The sequence below is a fragment of the Cornus florida genome, unplaced genomic scaffold (genome assembly GCF_030987335.1).
Source record: "Cornus florida cultivar Cherokee Brave unplaced genomic scaffold, ASM3098733v1 CherokeeBrave_3.0.0_Hap2_Chr06, whole genome shotgun sequence".
In the NCBI taxonomy this organism is placed as follows: domain Eukaryota; kingdom Viridiplantae; phylum Streptophyta; class Magnoliopsida; order Cornales; family Cornaceae; genus Cornus; species Cornus florida.
The window spans coordinates 95,568,780-95,589,878 of NW_026775576.1; the positions used below are offsets into that span (position 1 = coordinate 95,568,780).

The 21,099-nt window shown below is 33.9% G+C and overlaps 1 non-coding gene and 2 pseudogenes across 1 annotated transcript; all 3 read left to right on the forward strand.

The window, feature by feature from the left end:
* The first annotated feature begins 1,532 nt into the window (after nucleotides 1-1,532).
* Nucleotides 1,533-1,636, forward strand: LOC132315149 (U5 spliceosomal RNA; annotated as a pseudogene).
* A 2,817-nt stretch (nucleotides 1,637-4,453) lies between these two features.
* Nucleotides 4,454-4,586, forward strand: LOC132315146 (U5 spliceosomal RNA; annotated as a pseudogene).
* A 16,023-nt stretch (nucleotides 4,587-20,609) lies between these two features.
* On the forward strand, nucleotides 20,610-20,725 carry LOC132315139 (U5 spliceosomal RNA). Its single transcript, XR_009483576.1, has one exon. It is a non-coding gene; the product is annotated as a U5 spliceosomal RNA (small nuclear RNA).
* The last annotated feature ends 374 nt before the right edge of the window (nucleotides 20,726-21,099 follow it).

The following is a 21,099-nucleotide window of genomic DNA, read 5'->3' on the forward strand; positions in this document are numbered from 1 at the left end:
AACTATTGTTGAGAGTTATGAGTTAAGAAAGATGTAGTCTCATGAGGTAGTACGTTAATAGTAGGGATAAGTTACAGGTTTGGTAGAGTGAACACTGACAACTGATAGCAAGATGGAGTCTCGTAAAGTACACGGAGAACTCGGTCAAGAATTTGTGTACATTGTCCGGTGTTGAAATTTTCTACTATCGTAATATCTCTACATATATAGTGAATCTCTTCTCATTCGTGGATGTAACCCTGATTTTGGATGAACCACGTATATATCTTGTATTGTGATTTGAATTGTTGTTTTCTTTTGCTTCCACTGTGTCCCAACATCTTTTTCTAAATTAAATGTTCAAGCAAAATGTAGCAATCTTCCTATTAGCATTTTCATAGGGAGACGACAAAGTCAATGACTTGCGTGCAAGAAGGGGAAGACAATCTTTATTAATTGTGAAAATGACAACAATCAAAGTTTAAAATTACACAATTTCAACTATAGGGTCTAAATCAACATCAGTCACCAAGAGATTATATGAAATTTCTGTGTGTGTGTGTATATATATATATATATATTAGTGAAGTAGTTTTCCTTTCATTAAAACGAGATTATAGTTTTTCTTTCTTTGCGAAACAAAATGTCAACAAAATTTGGTTTATGTCAAGGTCAGGACAAGTGGTCCCCATAACTGCTAAACATTTTTCCACACAACTTCATTACTGGTTTAACCAATACAAATTCATTGCTTCTTCTATAGGGCGATGGTATTTTCCAAGCGTTTTATTTATAATTATAGGACACCTTGCTTAAAATTAAAGACAACGAACATGATCAATATAGCAAGTTACAAATGTATACACAAAAAAAACCTTCTAAACTGCTATTAGAGCAGAATCTAAGTTCATTGGAGAGTTTAACTCAAAAGAAACATTTCAGGGGAAATGGGTTCAAGAAAACGCTTTCCTAGAAAATGACCATTTTCTTAATTTGATTTTGAGGCATTCAAGGGGGGTGTGACAGTCTCTCAAAACATACTCTAAATCTACTTGTAAACTCTTCACAACGTTTCTCAGTTAAATTTTACATAATTTGAAGTGTTGTTTGGATTTTCCATACTAGTATATTCTAGTCATATTTAAAATGAGTTTAGCTATACATTTATCGGAATGTGTCAGGTAACACGAGTTATGTTGAAACGCTGCATTTATTGTCATGGAAAAATTAAAATTGTATTTGGGAGCACTGAATTTTTTCCAATTTCCATTTCAATTCTGTAATTTGAATTGCTTGTAAACAATAGCATCTACAGTGACCCATGGAAACAACAAATTTGAGTAAGTTCTTACCAAACTAATCAATTTTTGCTGAACACACTCTTATTTTCCAAAATAATGTAATCCATTAGTCTTCAAACGAACACAACAAATCATCACAAGGACATTGGTGAAAAGTTCATTTCTGTTCCCACATCGAAAAGAATAAGTGAACAGGAGCCACCCTCATGGGTATATAACGCAAGCACTATAATAGTTGGAAGCCACGGACCCGTGTGATGAGCACAGAGTGAGGTACTCTTTCGCCTTTTACTAAAGAATACCGTGCTCTCGTCACTTTATAGCTTACAATTCTTAGTTTAAAGTAATTTGTTTTGTTCTCTTGTAATATGCTTCAATGATAAATGTTAGTTCTCATTGGTATTACTAGGAACTTTCAATCTTCAAACGTAATCTAGCCTTTTCCTTCTGGTAATACTGTCCCATTTATGTATTATCTGATGAACTCTGTTATAAGCTATTAAAGCATTGTAACTTTTTAACTGAACTTTGGCAGCATGTCTTTGGAAGTTATTGGTTATTGATGAGAGCAACTGTAATATTGAAAATGGAGAGAGATATTGATGAGATCAATAACACATTGGTTAAAATTTAACTCAGAAGATCCGTATCAGGGGAAAAAGGGTTCAGGAAAACATTTTCCTAGAACATGACCATTTGATTTTGAGGCATTCAAGAGGTGTGCCAGTCTCTCAAAATATGCTAGATGCTAAAGAAAAGAGTCCAACTCTCTGACTTTATTTACTGGATACAAGTAAAGTGACCAAATAATCGGAAAGGCTTGCGACTTTTCACAATTTTTCTCACTTATATTTTACATAATTCTAAGTTTTGTTGTTGAAAGGCTTCGTCGTCATGGGAAACCATTGTTAGGAAAAAAATCGAAATTGTGCTAGGGAGTATTGAATTTTCTCCAATTCTAATTCTAATGCGCTAATTGGGTGATTGGAATTGCTCGTAAGCTATAGCATTTTCAGTGGTGTGTTTTGCTTACCAGACTGATAAATAAAGGGAAAGAAGAATCATCTTATAGTGATATGGTGAATGCATCAAATAGTGTTTGAATTAGTTCTTACCAAAGTGATCAATTTTCGCTACAATAGTCTTATCATCCAAAAAATGCAATCCACTTCACGAACTGCTCGGGCTCGGCTCGTTAATTACTCGGCTCGAGCTTGGTTCAGGCTCGAGCTCGGTTCACTTATAAGTGAACCGAGCCGGATTATGAGGTTCGATTCATAAACGAGCCGAGCCTGAACTTCAATAGGCTCGACTCGTTTGTTCATGAACCGTTCACGAACTGAGCTCGATAAGGCGTTCATGAACCTACTCGATTATACACACACACACATACTTAATTATAATATAGACAAAAGTTGGGGTCAGATTGTAATTATAAGTAGCACATTTATATATAGATATGTATTTATGTTGGGGTCAGATTGTAATTATATATAGAGTTTGTGGTTATTATGCAAATACGTCTTTCTTGTCTTTGTATATAAACACTTTTTATGTTTAGAGTCGATGGAATAATAAGCCATACGCCTCCATCTGTTCTCTCTTTCCATCGTTGACCATCAACAGAGCCGATCCCCAACCATCAAAAATAAAAAAAAATTATGTTCTCTCTCTCCATCTGTTCTCTCTCCAATAAAAAATTTTATATTCCTTAATTTATTATTCTACATCAAAAAAGAGTCTACAAAGCGACGCCGCCCCAAATCATAGCACCGAGACGACCATTACCGATGGGAATAACATTGGTCCGGTGCTTCGCTAGTTCACTGAACCCAACCTTGAGAGGCTTCGAAGGCTCTAAGTACTTTTTCTGTGCCGATCCCCAACCATCAACGAAGAACAGCAGTTTCAGCCGGGATCTCACTCGCGCCTGCAAATCTATTTCTCTCTCAAACTTTTTTTTTTTTTTTTTTTTTTTGTTCCATCTATTAGAACTTATATGCGAAGTACAGCCAGCAAAAAAAAATAAAAATAAAAAAACGAGCTATCAAGCCTTCGGCGCAAAACTCGTGAAACATAGTTGAGCCGAACTCGAGCTAAATTTTTTAGACTTAATCTCGAACCGAGCTTGAGCACCCTATTAACTGACTGAGCCGAGCTTGAGCACACCATTACTCGGCTCGACTTGGCTCGTTTACAGCCCTAAATCCACTAGTTGGTTAAGGCTTATAATCGTTCAGTCTATTGTAGAATTTGCAAAAAAAAAAAAAGAAAAAAAAAAAAAAAGAAAAAAAAAAAAGGACAAACAAACAAACAAACAAATCTAGTCTGGCAAGAGACACTGAAGTCTAGGTTGCATTATTGAATTCTCTGCATCAGTTAACAAATTTTTTAATGAACTCTGTTATAAGCTAAGCAAGCTGCATTGTAACTATACTTCGGAAGCTATTGGTTATTGATGAGAGCAAGTGTGTGTTAGAGTTGCACTACATAATCAACCGGATTTGATACCAGTTGTTGTGGCAGAAACGCAAAATAAACAACACTGTTCAAAAAATAAACAAGTAATCACGAAGAATAAAAAAAAAAAATCACACACAAGAACACAAGATATACATGGTTCACCCAAATCTTAGGGCTACGTCCATGGAGCACACCGAACAAATTCACTATGAAAAAGATGAAGAATTACAAAGAGAATTCTCTCTCAATCTCTCTCAATTGCTCGCTCTTGTATTGGCACACATTTATCTCTAACTTTCACCCATATTTATAGAGTCCCAAACTTGTCCTACAAGAACTTGCCTTTTGTAGAATCCAAAACCAATAAGGAAATTAAATCAGATCAGGAAACTAAAATTTCCGTAAACCAATAAGGAAGTCAAATCAGATTAGGAAATTGAATTTTCCCTAATAGATTGGGAAACTGAATTTTTCCTAAAATTCAGTACTCTTGAAGTTTTCCATATAATTAAATCTTCCTAAAAATCTTCCACCTAATCAGACTCCACAAAACCACAACAGTGTGATACTGCAAAATACATTGGTTAAAGTTTGAGGGAGAGAAATGACTACTGTGAAGTCATTTCTATTACCACATCGGAAATGATAAGTGAACACGAGCCACCCTCATAGCTATAAAATGCAAGCACCTGCAATGGTACAAATTTACAGAGCTGTGTGATGAGCACAAAGCAAACTATTCTTTCGCCTTTTACTAAAGAATACCGTGCGCCCATTTTTGGAGGGGTGTTTCCTTTTTGTAACTACCCAACAAATTTTTAGTTTAATATTTTCTCTTTTTCATAAAAAAAAAAAAAAAAGTTTTATTGTTGTTTTTTTTAAAAAAAATTTGTTTCAGTATTCCATGATTTTGCATTTGTTGACAAATCTCATTTTATAGAAGTTGTCTTGTTCAGATTGTGTATACTTTCTCTTGTTCAGATTGTCTAATGTCATGTGAAATGAAAAATAAAAAGTCCACAATGGTGGTTGTTTTTTTTTGTTTTTTTTTTTTTTGTCATTCAAAGATACAAAGGCCTAAAGCCAAGATAGCAGTACAGATACAAGCCAGAAAAGGCATACAAATCTTAAAGTAAAGCAAATAAATTAAAAATAGACTCCAGATTTGTAGAGGAAACAGAGCCCAACACTCTACAAATGGAACCACCATGGGAGAACGCAGCAAACTGGAGAGACCAAAAAGTCTGGCCATTAGCACGGCAACCGCTCCAAAGGTACAACCATAATGCGCTTCGACACACAAAACTCGGCACAAGATCCAATCAAGGAGAAAAAGATCAAATCTAGGCGGGGAAAACCCAAACCGGCCTAGATCAGAGATCTAACCGGAGAAAAATAACAGATCTGCTCAGGCGAGCAGAAAACGAAACAAATAAGAGTAGATTTAGCAGAACAAAAACAAAAACAGCGTAAAAAACACCCACAGAGTGCACTTATTCGAACACGCCGAGTTTATTGCTACTGTAGGAGACAAGCTAGTAACTCTCTAGTCCCATAAAAGGGAGCAAGGAGTGCAGAAGGAAGAAAACCAAGGCTTGTTTAGAGAGAGAAAGGTAAAGAGAGGTGAGAGTGTTTTTTGTCGGTAGAAAGCTATCCGAGGGTCTTGCTTAGTTTAGCTCACAATAAGAAGTATAGGTTATGGCAGATTAGTCAATTAGTAATTAGTAGAAATATTAGTTTGAAGGTAGTACGCTGGAAAATATTGTGCATGTTTTAATAGAAGTATAATGTTTAGTAAGAAAAAAATTTGATGCATAATAATATAGGGTCATATATATATTTCCATGTGTCAAAACTAGAGGAAATAGGGAGAAAAATATTACGATCCTTTTATTCTTCTCACAAGGATGTATATATACTATACATATTTTAAACATATAAGGAAAGTATTAAGTTTACAAAGTCAGCTCTAATCTACGCTAATTATGCTAATAGATAAAAGGTAATCCTAATCAATCACGTTAACACTCTCCCTCAAGTTGGTACATATATGTCTCGCATGCCCAACTTATCGATTGAAGTATTGAAACTTCTACTTGATACTGCCTTTGTCAAAATATCTGCTAGTTGGTCCTCAGTCTTTACAAAAGGCAAGCTAATTATTCCACCTGTTAGTTTCTCTTTGATATAGTGTCTACCTGTCTCAACATGCTTGGTACAATCATGTTTAACTGGGTTATGTGCAATGCTAATGGCAGCCTTGTTATCACAATAAAGACTCATAGGTTTCAAGGGACAAAAACAATTCACCCATCAAGATCTTCATACATAACAGTTCTTGAACCCTATAGGCCATAGCTCTAAATTTTGCTTCTGCATTGATCTAGCTACCACATATTGCTTCTTACTCCGCCAAGTTACTAATTTTCCACCTACGAAAGTAATGTATCCAAAAGTTGATCTTCTATCAATTATTGATCCAGCCCAATCAGTATCTGTGTAACCCTCAACCTTTAGATATCCATGTTTAGAAAACATTAGACCATTACCAGGAGCATATTTTAAATACCTGAGAATCCGATATACAGCATCCATATGAGCTTCACTAGGTCCATGTATAAACTGACTCACCACACTAACCGCATAGGCGATGTCAGGGCGTGTATGAGATAAGTAGATTAGTTTCCCAACTAGCCTCTGGTACCGTTCCTTATTTGTGGGAACTTGATTTGGATATTCCCCCAACTTGTGATTTTACTCAATTGGAGTATTTGCTGGTTTGTAAACTGGTATCCTAGTTTCAGTCAACAAATCCAAGACATATTTCCTTTGGGATAGGAAAATAACATGTTTTGATCTGGCCACCTCAATACCCAAAAAATATTTCAAAGTACCCAAATCCTTCATCTCAAATTCCTTGGCTAAATAATTATGGAGTTTTCTAACCTCTTTCTCATCGTTACCAGTAACTACTATATCATCCACATAAACTATTAATGCAATAATCTTGTCCTTATTTCTCTTGAGGAATAGAGTATTATCAGCTTGAGTCTGTTTGAATCCATAGTTTTTCATTGATTTTGTGAACCTATCAAACCATGCTTTTGGAGATTATTTAAGTTCATACAAGGACTTTCGTAACTTGCAAACCTTATCCACATCATAAAAAGTGGTAACCCCTGGAAGAGGGTCCATATAAACTTCCTCATCCAACTCTCCATGTAGGAAAGCATTTTTCATATCAAACTGATGTAGAGGCCAATATAGATTTGTAGCTAAGGACAAGAGGACCCAGATGGTGTTAATTTTGGCCACTGGTGCAAAAGTTTCTTGGTAATCAATTTGATAGGTTTGTGTATAACCTTTAGCCACTAATCGAGCCTTATATCTGTCAATGGAGTCATATGCCTTATGCTTTATAGTGAACACCCATTTGCAACCTACAATTCTCTTACCTTTCGGTAGTTCAACTATATCCCAAATAGAGTTTTTCTGAAGAGTTTTCATCTCCTCAATCATAGCACTTCTCCATTAAGGATTGCTAAGAGCTTCTTGTACACTATTTGGAATGGACACAGAGGACAGTTGATTTGCAAAAGCATTATATGACTTAGATAATCGGTGAGATGATACATAATTGAATATAGGATATTGGACAACATTACCAGATAAAAAAGTAAACCGTTTAGGAAGTTTACCCCGATTAGGATGAACAAGATAAAGATGACCTTGAGATTCATTTTGTATCTCAGAATGACTTGCTGAGACTGCTGGGATATCAAGGTTAGACTCCAAGGAAAGGTTAGGCTCAAGAGAACAAAGAATAATAGGAATTACCTCTTGATGATCTTTAGGAATATCCTTAGAATGAGCCGTTTTGTCTGATAGTTCAAGAGGGGAATCTGTCAAACCTGTCCGAGTGCCTTCTTCATTATCTTTTCTATTATTCATCTATATCTTTTATCTTTTTCGCATACACCCCTTAACTCTTTCTCCTTCTTTTCAGGTACTATCTCTATCCTTTGCACAGTTAGTATTTCATCCAAAAAGGACTTCTCTTCCAACTGACTCCCAATCTCCTCCTGAAAAAAAGTATCAGTGACTCCCCCTAAAAAACAGGCTTTGTTCCCACAGAAAGTAACATCCATATAAACAAATAGTTTACGGGTAGGAGGATGAAAACAACGATATCCTTTTTAGATGGCAGAATAACCTACAAAGATACACTTCAAAGCATGGGGATCCATCTTACCCCGTTGATGCGGGTGAACATGGACAAAACTAACACATCCAAAAACTTTAGAATGAATGTTAAGACGGAAAGGAAGAGAATGATACGAGACAAGGTTTGGAGAGGTGTTTGAAACTGGAGAACGCTGGATGGCATGCGATTTAAAAAAAATGCAGCCGTAAGTACTATATCAGCCCAAAAAAAATTGGGAACACACATAGCAAAGCATAAAAATCTAGCCACATCTAGGAGATAGCGATTTTTACGCTCAATTATACCATTTTATTGAGGGGTAAAGACACATGAAGTCTGATGAACAAGGCCATGTTGCTGGGAGTAGGCACCAAGAGTATGTTTGAGATACTCTCATCCATTATCAGATCTGATCACCTGTATGTAAGCATTAAATTGTGTACAAAGCATTTGGTGAAAAATTGGAAAAATAGAAGTCACTTCACTTTTATTCTTCATCAAATAAATCCAAGACCCTCGTGTGCAATCATCAATAAAAAAAACAAACCATTGTGCACCAGTGTGAGAAAAAACCGAAAACGGCCCAACCATCAGTATGAATGAGTGCAAAATGAACATCACTTTTATTAAAACTTAAAAGGAATGAAACATGATGGTGTTTTGCTAAAATGCAATGTTCACACTGAAAATCTAAAAGAGAAACTTTGGAAAATAATGAAGGAAATAAACGTTGCAAATAAGGAAAAGATAGATGTCCTAGTCTTCGATGCCATAACCAAATCTCTTCTCTAGCCTTGGATTCCTTTACTTCAACTTGGTACACTTGGGCAACCTTAGAACCATGTGAATCACTCAAATCCAAGTAGTACAGGCCCCCTCTCTCCTTACCAAGACCAATCGTTTCCTTTGTAAGAATATTCTGAAAAACACAACGTGTAGGGAAAAATGTTACACAACAATTTAGATTTTTAGTAATTTGACTTATGGAGAGTAACTTATTAGAAAGGGAAGGAACATATAAAACAGAAGAAAGAGACATAGAAGAAGACAAAGGAACAAAACCAGCTCCTAAAACTGGTGTGGACAAACCATTAGCAACTTTAACGCTACTCCTAGAAGGATTAAATTTTAAAACAAACCGAGTTAGGTTATTAGTCATATGATCGGAAGCCCTTGAATCAATGATCCAAGATTGAGTACAAAGAACAGAAGAAATACTCAAGGCATATCCTAAATTACCTATATTGGCCAAAGAGGTAGAAGCATCAACTTGAGAAACTTGCTGAGAATGTTGAGTTACCGAAGAAGACAAAGAAAATTGTGGTGCAATTTGAGTGTCACTAGAAGTATGATGAGCCTGAGACCCAGAGTTGCCTCATTTTCTACGGATTCTTCTTCTGAACATACCAGCCTGGATAGCCATGTAGCTTAAAGCATATTTTTCGAAAATGTTTAATACCATTACAATTGGTACATCTCCGAGTATCAGAGGATTTTAAATCAGATGAAATGGAAGAGGGCCTTCCTAGAGGAATAGTGGTACCAGCAGAAGTAATCACCGATGCAATCTTAGAAGAAGATCCTACTTTCAAGGCTGAGCCATCACTGAATTTTCTCGCTATCATAGTTTGTTGACGAAGTTCCTCACAGCACATAAAACCATAAGCATTCTGAATACTTGGAAGCCGATCCTGAGCCAATACTTGGCTCCTATTTTGGTTTAGACTGGGATCTAAACTAGCCAAAAAATCATATAAACGATCCTCCTCAATTTGTTTTTTTTTTTTATTGTAGCCGCATTTTTTGCACATTCCATAGAACAAGGACAAAGATAATCCAATTTTTGCCAGATAATTTGAAATGCAGCATAATACTCAGTCAAAGTCTTACCATTCTGACGGGTCTCATGTGCTCGGCAACAGAGTTCTTACATCTGTGAAGCATCTTTGCCAATAGAAAATGTTTAAGTAACTGCATCCCAAACATCATGGCAGTGGGCAAGCAAAAAAAGACAGCCCTAATTCCAGTAGCCATCGAATTCAGCAACCATGACTTAATCATGGCATTCTCCTCCACCCAAGTAGTATAAGCAATAATATCTTTTTCATTAGGCTTAACCTTGGTACCAATCAAGTATCCCACTTTCCCACAACATGTGACATATAACTCCACACTTTGGGACCAAGTGGAAAAATTAGAACCATCTAATTTATTCGAAGTAATTTATAAGGATAAGTTGTGATACCCCCTAATTTCAGAACACGGGTTGATCAAATCCGCGTACAAAATCAGGGAATATCAAAATAATTAACGTATTTAAACAAGCACATAATACAAAGATGAATAATAAAGAATAAATAACTTGCTGAAAGAAATCTATTAAATAAAAGTTCCATTAATAATTCTCCAAAATTTACAACTCGGGAATCATGTAACTCAATGACCCCTTAACCAAAATCCATTATCCAGAAGTTCATTATTAAATACTACTATCAAATGAAATAATAATAATATCCTACTTTTAAATAAACCGAAAGAATTGATAAGTTCTCCAGCAGTGAATTCTCAACCTTGAGACTTGAACTTCTAATAACCTGAAAATAAATTGCGGGTTAAACCCTACGAACAAGCCCTCTCTACCAAGCCTTTGAAAACTAATAAACAAACCATCTATATCAAAACTAACCCTGATCAAGTTTTAACTTTAATGTACGATGATGCACACAAATATATATATATATATATATATATATATATATATATATATACATACTTATATATATACAATTATCCTATCCATTAATAGATTCATTAAATTGTAAAACCATTAATCAATGATTAATAAATAATCCTAGCTAAACCAATCCACCAATATATATTTCTTTTTCAAAAAAACTCGTCCAACCTTAATTTCATCCTAGACAGTAATTTAATTAAATAAAAAATTTTAAAATAAAATAATACCACATTTAATCCAAAACAAATAATAATTTCAATTATCTTTATCACATAACTAATGTATACGCTTTGACAATTAGTCCATGTCTCTACCACTATTAATTTATTAATATAATAAAATAATAACTAACATTTAGGTACTAGATTATTCTAATAAGAATATCCAATCCTAATCAACTTATACGTACAATATCCATAGATGAATTTTAAATCATCTAACACATAACAATTTAGTTATGCATTGGCAATTCAACAATGCCATTATAAATATACTTATTTATTTATTAGTAATTCAACCATACCTCTTTAAGTATATTTACTTATACCATTAATTAGCAATTCAACTATACTTTCCATATATGAAATTTATTCATAACTAATAAGACAGTATATTACAGCCTTTGGCAACTCATCCATGCCTACAATTCAACCATATACTAACTTTAAACGTACCTATGAGCTTAATCATACATAGATTTCACATTTATATTATAAGCATGTCCTTAATTTAATAACCACTCTATTGTGATTTTAAATCAACCATACCATCTACAAATCAAGATATACTAAATATGATTTTATAATATATACATGTGTATAATACATTCCATAATAATCATTGATAATATATTTTAAACCCTGCCAACAAGCCCTTTCTACCAAACCTCTGAAAACCAATAAACAAACCATCTATACCAAAACCAACCATAATAAAATTTTAACTTTAATGTACGATGATACGCACAAATATATAAATACTTATATATAAACAATTATCATATCCATTAATAGGTTTATTAAATTGTAAAACCATTAATCAATGATTAATAAATAATCCTGCCTAAACCAATATATATTTCTTTTTTAAAAAAAAAACTCCTCCAACCTTATATACATATATATCAATAAATACATATATACAACTTTTCAAACTTATCATAAATTAATTAAACCAAATACCTGTATATATATATAAACAATTATATATATATATATATATATATATATATATATATACATACACCTTCTTTCATAATAAATTTATTAATAAATTGTTTTATGTAAATAAATGCTACTAAATATATTAGTAACACTTAACGGCTCTCCAAAACCCTAAAAATATCCCCTATAGTGGCTGATTTCAACATTCCCAAACTTAAAATTAAATCTGGAAATTCACCGAACCCCACAGGACCTTACCGGGACACCAAACACTCCCGCACGTGCCCCCACGCGCCGCCGCACTCTCCTCCACTTGCTGCACTCGCCCCCACGTGCAAAGACCCACTGGTAGGCGCGTCCACGTGCCTGCTACACTCTCGGCGCGTGTTAGCAGCTTCTCATTGGTTGTCCTTCGTGTTTTGGTGAGCCGCGATGTACTGGATCAGCTCCCTTTCATCAACTCAATCTAACCATTAAATGTCGCATGTGCATCAACTTATAATGTGCCGCAATGCACTGAATCCCTCTAGTATTATTTTTAAATTTCAATGGCTCAAATCCACACACACACTAAGCTATGATATACCGCCCACACTGAATCAAAATCCCTATTTGATGTGCCGATTCATATTAACCCTCCAATGTTGTAATGTTAAACAATTTAACATATATATATAACAATATATATAAAATAATTTCTAAAATAACATTAAAAATATAAATTAATTCCAGAAAATTTTCAGAAAATCCCAGAAAAATCCCAAAAGCTTTATTTATTATTTTGGGCATAAATGAACATATATAATTATATTAAGATCCATTTAATTTAATTAATCATGCTACATAAGGCTAAAGCAAACTATAAAAATTTCAAAAATAAAATTTAATTAACCTAACCTCACATACAAGATCCAAATTATCATAACAATGCATACATATATTCACATGTTTAATTCTATAATTTTGTAAAGATTAAACATGCTCATATAATCCTATTAATAAATTAATTTAATAAAATAAATAAATAACATAAAACTATAATTTTGATAATTAGGTGATAGGCTTATGAGTCCTAAGAGAAGAAGTAGAAAAGAACTTGCCTGTCTTTTCCAAATCCGGCCTCCTCTTTGTCAGCCCTTTTTCTTTTCTTTCTGTCTCTCTTATTTTTTCTAACATAAAATTTTTTCACAATAAAACCTTATGTATATATTTATACACGTAACCCTAATCCTATTACTAGTATGACTATTGAATAAATAATAATCATCCTTTAATAAAATAATATAAATATATATACACATATATTATGTTATATATATATATACACACACACACACACACACAAAAATACACATATATTATATATAATATATATGTATACTTCCTTCCTTAAATACTTAAATCATATGCACATATATCCATAAATATATATAATATATATGTATATATCCTTCCATAATAATTATTAATTAACTATATTATTTAATTATATTTATATAATTAATTAATTAACCTCAAATAATAATACTTATTATATTTATGCCAACAAAATCCTTTAAATAACCTCATAATCATGGGTCTCTAATTAATTACCCAACAAGACTTCATCCAAGCCCAAAACCACATCCTTTGGTCCAACTTCCCTTAAGCCCATTCCAATTAATTTAAATAAATAAAATAATTAATCAAACACTTAAAATATATTGAAAACTAATTACACGAAGCACATTAACAAACATGAATTTACAACTAAGTCACACTATACCAAGAAAATCAACACGCCAACAATCATCATATATAATCATGAAATATAATTTAATTAAAATAAGACAATTAATCTACACACTTATTTAAATAAAACAAATCATTTTTAAAAAATAATAATAAAATCAATTAAATCAAACAAATCATTTTAAAAAATAAAAATAAAAGCAATTAAATCAAACAAATCATTTAAAAATAAAAATAAAAGCAATTACATTAAATAAATCATTTTAAAATAAAATAATAGTAATTAATTCCAATTAATAAATCCTTTAAAATATCGGGGTATTACACAAGTGGTCCTGATGAATCGTAACTGAGGCAAACACCAGAGAGGCTGAAGTTGCATCTCCTTTGTCTTTTGAGTCACCCATTACTTGTAGCACTTAATATATATACATATATATATATATATATATATATATATATATATATATATAGACTAAAGAGCACAGCAACACAGATTGTAAAATTCAATAAGAAGAATAGTTACAGTAGAGAAAACCCAAAAAAAAAAAAACTCACAGCACAAAAGGAAAAGAATGAAGTCAGCAATGAGTCAACCCAAAAAATAAATTGTCCACCACTTTCAGATCAAGCCGAGAGGGTCTAGGTAAGTCAAATTGATGATTTGCCGATAAGCCGCAACGAAAATCAGTTGTTAATTTGGCAAGAAATCGACAAACTAAGCCGATTGGAAGCAAAGATAAAGGCCACCAGTAAGCAAAGTACTGTCAGCGGTAGGTATGATTTTAGGTATTTAGAGTGACGATAAGTATGGGTATGGGTAAGGTAAATCAGAAAAACTCTAATCGTGTAGGCTCTGATACCATGTCAAAACTAAAGGAAAATAGGGACAAAAATATTACAATCTTTTTATTCTTCTCACAAGGAGGTGTATATACTATACACATATTAAACATATAAGAAAAGTATTACGTTTACAAAGTCAGCTCTAATCTACGCTAATTATGCTAATAGATAAAAAGTAATCCTAATCAATCACGTTAACACCATGCATTTCCAGCTCTTAAACCTTTTGATTTGCCATGTGCCATGATGCTTTATTGAAAACCAGTAGGCTATCTGGCAGGGGTATGTAATCGAGCTTCCAAGCCCCTCTCTAATAAGCCGTATTCAGATAGGTACAGAAAGAATCGTCATGTACCTATTTGAGATAAGATGAACATAAATTTCCTTTTGATCTTTAGCTATTTAAATCCAAATTAGATGAAACTAGTTTAGTGTTACAACTTTAGTGTATGAAGCTATAAGCAGCGAAATACATTGAAATCTAAATTGTGTTATCGAATTCTCTGCTTATCAACATCAGTAGTTAACGACATTTTTTATGAACTGTGTCGGTATAAGCTAAGTAATATGCATCTTAACTCTACTTCTGCAACTTAATTCTTAGAAGGTATTGGTTTTTACATCCTCTACTTCAACATAACAAATCAACACAAGGACATTAATGAGAGCTAGTGTGATATTGGAGAGAAAGACATTGGTGAAAAGTTCATTTTTGTTCCCACATCCGGCACACGGTATTTTTTTGTGAAAGAAGAAATTCACAACAGTTTCATACATTGAAGTTGTAGAACTAAAAATATTCAGGGCGACAAATGTAATCATTCAAAATAACAAGAGAGAAAAGAACATTTAGCTACGCATTGTAGGGGGAGTTTCACAAAGGAAACACCCCTCCAAAAATAGGTGTATGCCGCTATAAAGTGACAAGCACACGGTATTTTTTAGTGTTACAACTTCAATATATGAAACTGTTGTGAATTTTTTCTTTCTGATCTTTCAATACACTGTCCCATTTAGTGTTAACAACTTTCAGTGCATGAAAGTATCAGCAAGAGACTCTTAAGTTATACTATTGAATTATCTGATGAACTCTAATATAAGAAGCTAAACAAGTTGCATTGTAAGTTTGCAACTTAACTTTGGTAGCATGTGTTTGGAAGTTACTGGTTATTGATGAGAGCAATTGTGTGATAAGGTGAACATGATTTTAGTCATTTGAAATGAAATTTAATTAGATGAACAACTTTGGTGTTACAACTTCAGTGTATTGTCGAATTTTAGGCTAATCTACATCAGTTAACAACATTTTTGATAAACTCTGTTAGTATAAGATAAGTTGCATCTTAACACTACTTTGACAGCTTATTCTTAGAAGCTGTTGACACTAAAATCGGCTGACTAGAGCCGATTCTAAATTTGACGTGTACGGGCGTGTCAGAACCAATTGTATAGTTCGAGTGTAAATTATCAACTGTAGTCTATTTGTGAATGTTGACTTTCAGGGGATGCGAGGAGAAAGAGAACAATAAAACTCCTTTTGTGAGTTCGGAATTGCCTTAATTAAAATGACTTTTAACAGTGAATTATATAGTAACAATTTGATAATAGAATGTAGAGAGAAATAGATATAGAAGGAGATAGAGAGAAAGAGAGATAGAAATAGCAAGGTTGCTATATGGGGGAAGAGCTTGAGAAATAAATAATAATAAAATAAAGATTCTGAGGGTGTTGGACCTCTTTCTCAGCATGCATCTACATTTATTTATAGAATAATACGTGAAACAAACCCTACTCTTAAGTATTCTAATCACATCATAACTCTATAACTTAACTAAATGCAAATTCAAATTAAACTAATCCTATAGATAAACATCAACATTTAACTGAATCGAACTAAACGGTATATACTAGTAATACAACCACTGTCCATCAGTTACTTCAAACTATTCAAAATTACCCTATCTGTTTCACCCTTGCATGTAATTTTAATCTATGCAAAATATGGTCCATTTTTAACATATCACCAACTGCCACGTCATTGTATTTTAAGCCCACTGTTTAATTTATGCAAAGTAGTAATGATCTTCAGCCTAACCCAACTGCCGCGCCATTGCCCCAATTATAATTATAATATTTCTGATTTTCATCATTTTCCATTTTCTAATTTTTTAAGGGTATTTTTGTCTTTTATCGTTTTGCATGCCAAACACCGTGGGGTGTGCCGGGTGTGTTAGAGTATTGATTGAGACATTTCCTTGAAATCAGGACTTTTGGAAATGCATTGGTTGCCATTTCGGCATTTTTCTATTTTCGGGTCGGGATGTTCCAAGTGGGACCCGTTACCGGGTTGTTAGACACGGGGGACTGTATCTCGGGTTCATTGCACTTTATGCATTGTTATTTTGTGCAAAAATTACTTGTTTATATGTTAATTTATGCGGTGGTGAATTGATTATTATATAAATAATAATGTTTAAAGGAATTTCTTTTAAGTTGTGGGGCCCACTGGATGCTTTATGCCATTATAATGGCCTTGGGTCATTACAGACCCGTAATTTCTCACTCTCCCTCGGCAGTTTCCTCTTCCTCTCTCTTTTTTCTTTTTCTTTTTCTTTTCTACACAACTCACAAGCTAAGATCTAGCTTCATCCTTTGAGAATTTGGTATTACCGCTTAAGGCAAAGTTGAAGAGCTCGTCAAGGCCGTCGTTTTGATCGGAGCCAATATCCGTTTGGCCACCAATTGGGAATTCAAAAATTGGGCATTTTTGAAACTTTTTCACCAATTTGAGGTATGACTGCTCTAACCCACAATTTCTTTAATCCTAGTAAATTTTCTCCTTTAAATTTGTTCTCAAGCATGTTTAATTTGGGTATTTGACTTACGATGCTTAGGGTTTATGTGATGATTTGGTTTATGTGAATATTTGGCCTAAATTCATGTTCTTTATATTAATGTGATGAAATACATTTCAAAGTATGCTATGATATGTTCAAAGTGTTTAAATTATTTATTTGAAAGCATGAAATACAAGTATGTGATTGGACTTGGTGACTTGTGTGAGATTTTCATTGTTGGCATAGTGAGTATGAAGCATGAAGCATTCATGCATTCATTGGAAAGGAAAAAGAGAAAAAGTGTTTTAAAAACAAATGAAATTATTTTGGGAATGTTTTCGAAAAGTGTTTGCGAAAACTGGATGCCTAGGAGTCGCTTAGTGGTCCGTGACGTTAGTGTGGTCTAGAGGGGACTAGGGAGAGACCCTAGCGTGGTTGAGCTACCTAGGCCGGATACGACGCCTTGGAGTTGCTTTGTGGTCGTGGATAGTTAGTCAATCATCCTCTCGTGAAACCTTAAAGTCGCATTGGGTCGAATTGCACTAACGGTTTGGAAAGGTGAAACGGTATTATTTCGGAAATGGGGAGCGACATTTCATGGCATGGCATATCATTGGCATATATTACACACTTGGTAGTCGGATGACTTGTGTATGTATTTGTTGATATTATTACTGTTTTGCTTACTTTCCGAGGCATGATCCTGTAATGCCTGTGTCTTATGTATATATGCATATGTGTATATAATTGTGTGTGTGTGTGGTGTAGAATTAAAAACAAAAAGAAAAAGGAAAATTCAAAAAAAAAATGGTGGGACCCACCATTAAACCAATTAAGGGTCATTACAGACCCATTTTGGCTTTCTCTCTCTCGGCCAGTCTATTCTCTCTCCTGCTGCTCGTTTTTCTTTCTTTTTCTTTTACAAATTTCAACCTTTGATTAATCCCTCATCTCTTAGTCTTTTTAAGAGCCGTTTGCGGCTATTCGAAGCCCACGACGAGATCAACACGTTGATAGGAGCAATACTTGATTGGTGCACCATAGGAGATTCGAAATTCTAGGGTTTGAGGTGAAGAAATTAGGGGTTTTGCATATAATTAAGGTAGGGGTCTCTAACTCACATTTTCTTGTTCCTTTGTGGGTTAATTTCTAACAATTGTTATTAATTTGTCTAATTGATGGTAATTACCCTAGAATGATTTTTTTATGTGTAAAGTTAATTTCTAGTAATTATTATTAATTTGTTTAATTGATAGTAATTACCCTAGCATGATTGTTTTTTTGTAAAGTTCATGATTTTATATTTACATGTTGATTTGTATGAAAATCATGTTTAAATGTTGTTTTACTATGTCTATAAAGTTGTAAATTGTGCTAGAAATGATGTATGAATTCTTGTATGATTTTCTTTGAAATTTTAGCAAAGGATGACTAGTTGTGTTATATGAAAATTTCCTTTTTTTCCATAGTAATGTAGGCATGAGACATACATGTATGTCATGAGGCATAAGAAAGGGTAAAGTGATTTGAAGTGGATAAGAATGGGTTTTTAGGAAAAATATTTTGGGAAAAAGATTTTGTGAAAAACCCGACTGCCTAGGAGTTGCCTAGGGACCGTGGCGTTAGTGAGGCCTAGAGGGGGTTAGGAAAATCGTCCTAGTGTGGTTGAGTTACCTGGACCCCAAATGACGCCATGGAGTTGCCATGGGTCGGGGACAGTGACCGATTCTCGTCTTGTGCCGCCATGGAGTTGCCATGGGACGGGTTCACTAACGGTTTGAAAATGATAATGGAAATGGTTTTGAAAAATGGGGAGTGGCATTGCATCGCATGGCATATCATTGCATGGCATATTCATTTGTGGTATCGGATTAATGATGTGGCATGGTGGTTATATTTTTTCTCGATATGGTATGATCCAAATTCCTATTCATGGTGTGAATTCACGGGGTCACAAGAGGTGTGTTTTAGGCACCACCTACTGAGCAATCTTGTTCAACCTATTATTTAACATTTTTCAAGAAACGGGAAAGAAGTGGCGGATGACGTACCACCACAGGCTTAATTTGGATTAGAAGATTATTTTGCTATTTTTGTATCTAAGTCCCATATTTTTGTAAAACCTTATTTTGTCATATTTAGTATAGAGATTTGTGGACTCTTGCTATTATAGTTATATTCATGGACTTTAATTATGATAATTTGGATTAAATGGTATGTGGATGTTTCAACATGAGATGAACCATGTTGAGGCATAATTAACTGATGAATGGGATGCTGGAATATATTATTTGTATTGTGTGTTGGGACAGGTTGGATAGGTCTTGAAAGACCATTGCATCTTTTTTTTATTTGAGTAGGTTGTGGTAGGCCCCTTTTTAGGGGAGGTCATGTCAAATTTTTTTTTTTTTTATAAATGGGATCAGCTTAGGTTCGTTACAGATCCCGTTCACTTGTATTTTATTCCTTATGTGGGTTCACGGAGTTGTAAAAGATGTGTCTTAAACATTTCCTACTGAGTGGTTGGCTCACCCCATTATTTTAATTTTTTCAGGACACGGGAAAGAGGTGGCGGCCGACGATCCACCACAAGTTTAGACGGGATTGGAGTTCTATATTTTGTAATCTTTTACATTAGAACTTTAATATTTTGTAACTGTAATCTTGACTATTTTGTAAAACTTTAGTATAATTTATATAATGTTATAAGTTATGAATTTTTAATTTTAGCTATATTTAATGGACTGTAACTTGATGTAATTAAAGTGCGTTTCTTGTAAAGAATTATGGGACTAGGTAGTAGACTGATATTTCCATGTTTGGATGAGATGGAGGAACGTGACTCTTTTATATGTGTGTGTTGATTTTAGGAATATTGTATATTATTTGCATTGTGCGTTGGGACATGATAAATTAGTTTTAAGGTTAAGTGAGACCATTGCATTTTATATGTATTTCAAAAGATTGTAGTAGGACTTTTTCTGAAGAGATAATACCAAATTATTTTATTTTATTTATTTAGTTGGTACCATCGACTGGTATCTTTTTGGGTCATTACAGTAGTTCAAGCCCAATTATCAAAATAAGTGTCAACAAAAGCTATTATTTTTTCCATCTTACTTGAACATAATCAATCAACACAACCCCAACCCAATGGACATTGATGAGAGCTAGTGTGATATTGAAAATGGATATAGAGAGAGGGAGCTGCAGAATACATTGGTTAAAGTTGGATGGAGAGAGAGAGAGAGATGATTCATTTCTATTCCCACATCGGAAAGGATAAGTGAAAATGAGGCATCCTCATTTGTATATAATGCAAGCACCTAGGATGGGTTTAAGCCACGGAGTCGTGTGATAAGCACAGAGCGAACTATTCTTTCGCCTTTTACTAAAGAATACCGTGTGCTTGTCACTTATAGCGGCATACGCCTATTTTTGGAGGGGTGTTTCCTTTGTGAACTACCCCGGCAATTCCTAGTTGAAAGTTTTCTTTTTCTCTTGTAATATGCTTTAATGAAAAATGTTAGTTTTGGTTGTATTACTAGGTACTTAACAAGCATTGTATGCGTGTAACTTGACTATGCTTGTAACTTGACTTTGGCAGCACATGGTTAAAGTTTAACTCCGAAGGGACATTCAAGGGGGTGTGCCAGTCTCTCAAAATGTGCTAGATGCTAAAGAAAAGAGGCGAACTCTCTTGACTCTATTTACTGGATACAAGTAAAGTGACCAAATGATCGGAAAGGCTTGCTGCAACTCTTCACTATTTTTCTCACTTATATATTTACATAATTCTAAGTTTTTTTGTTGTTGAAAGGCTTCGTTGTCATGGAAA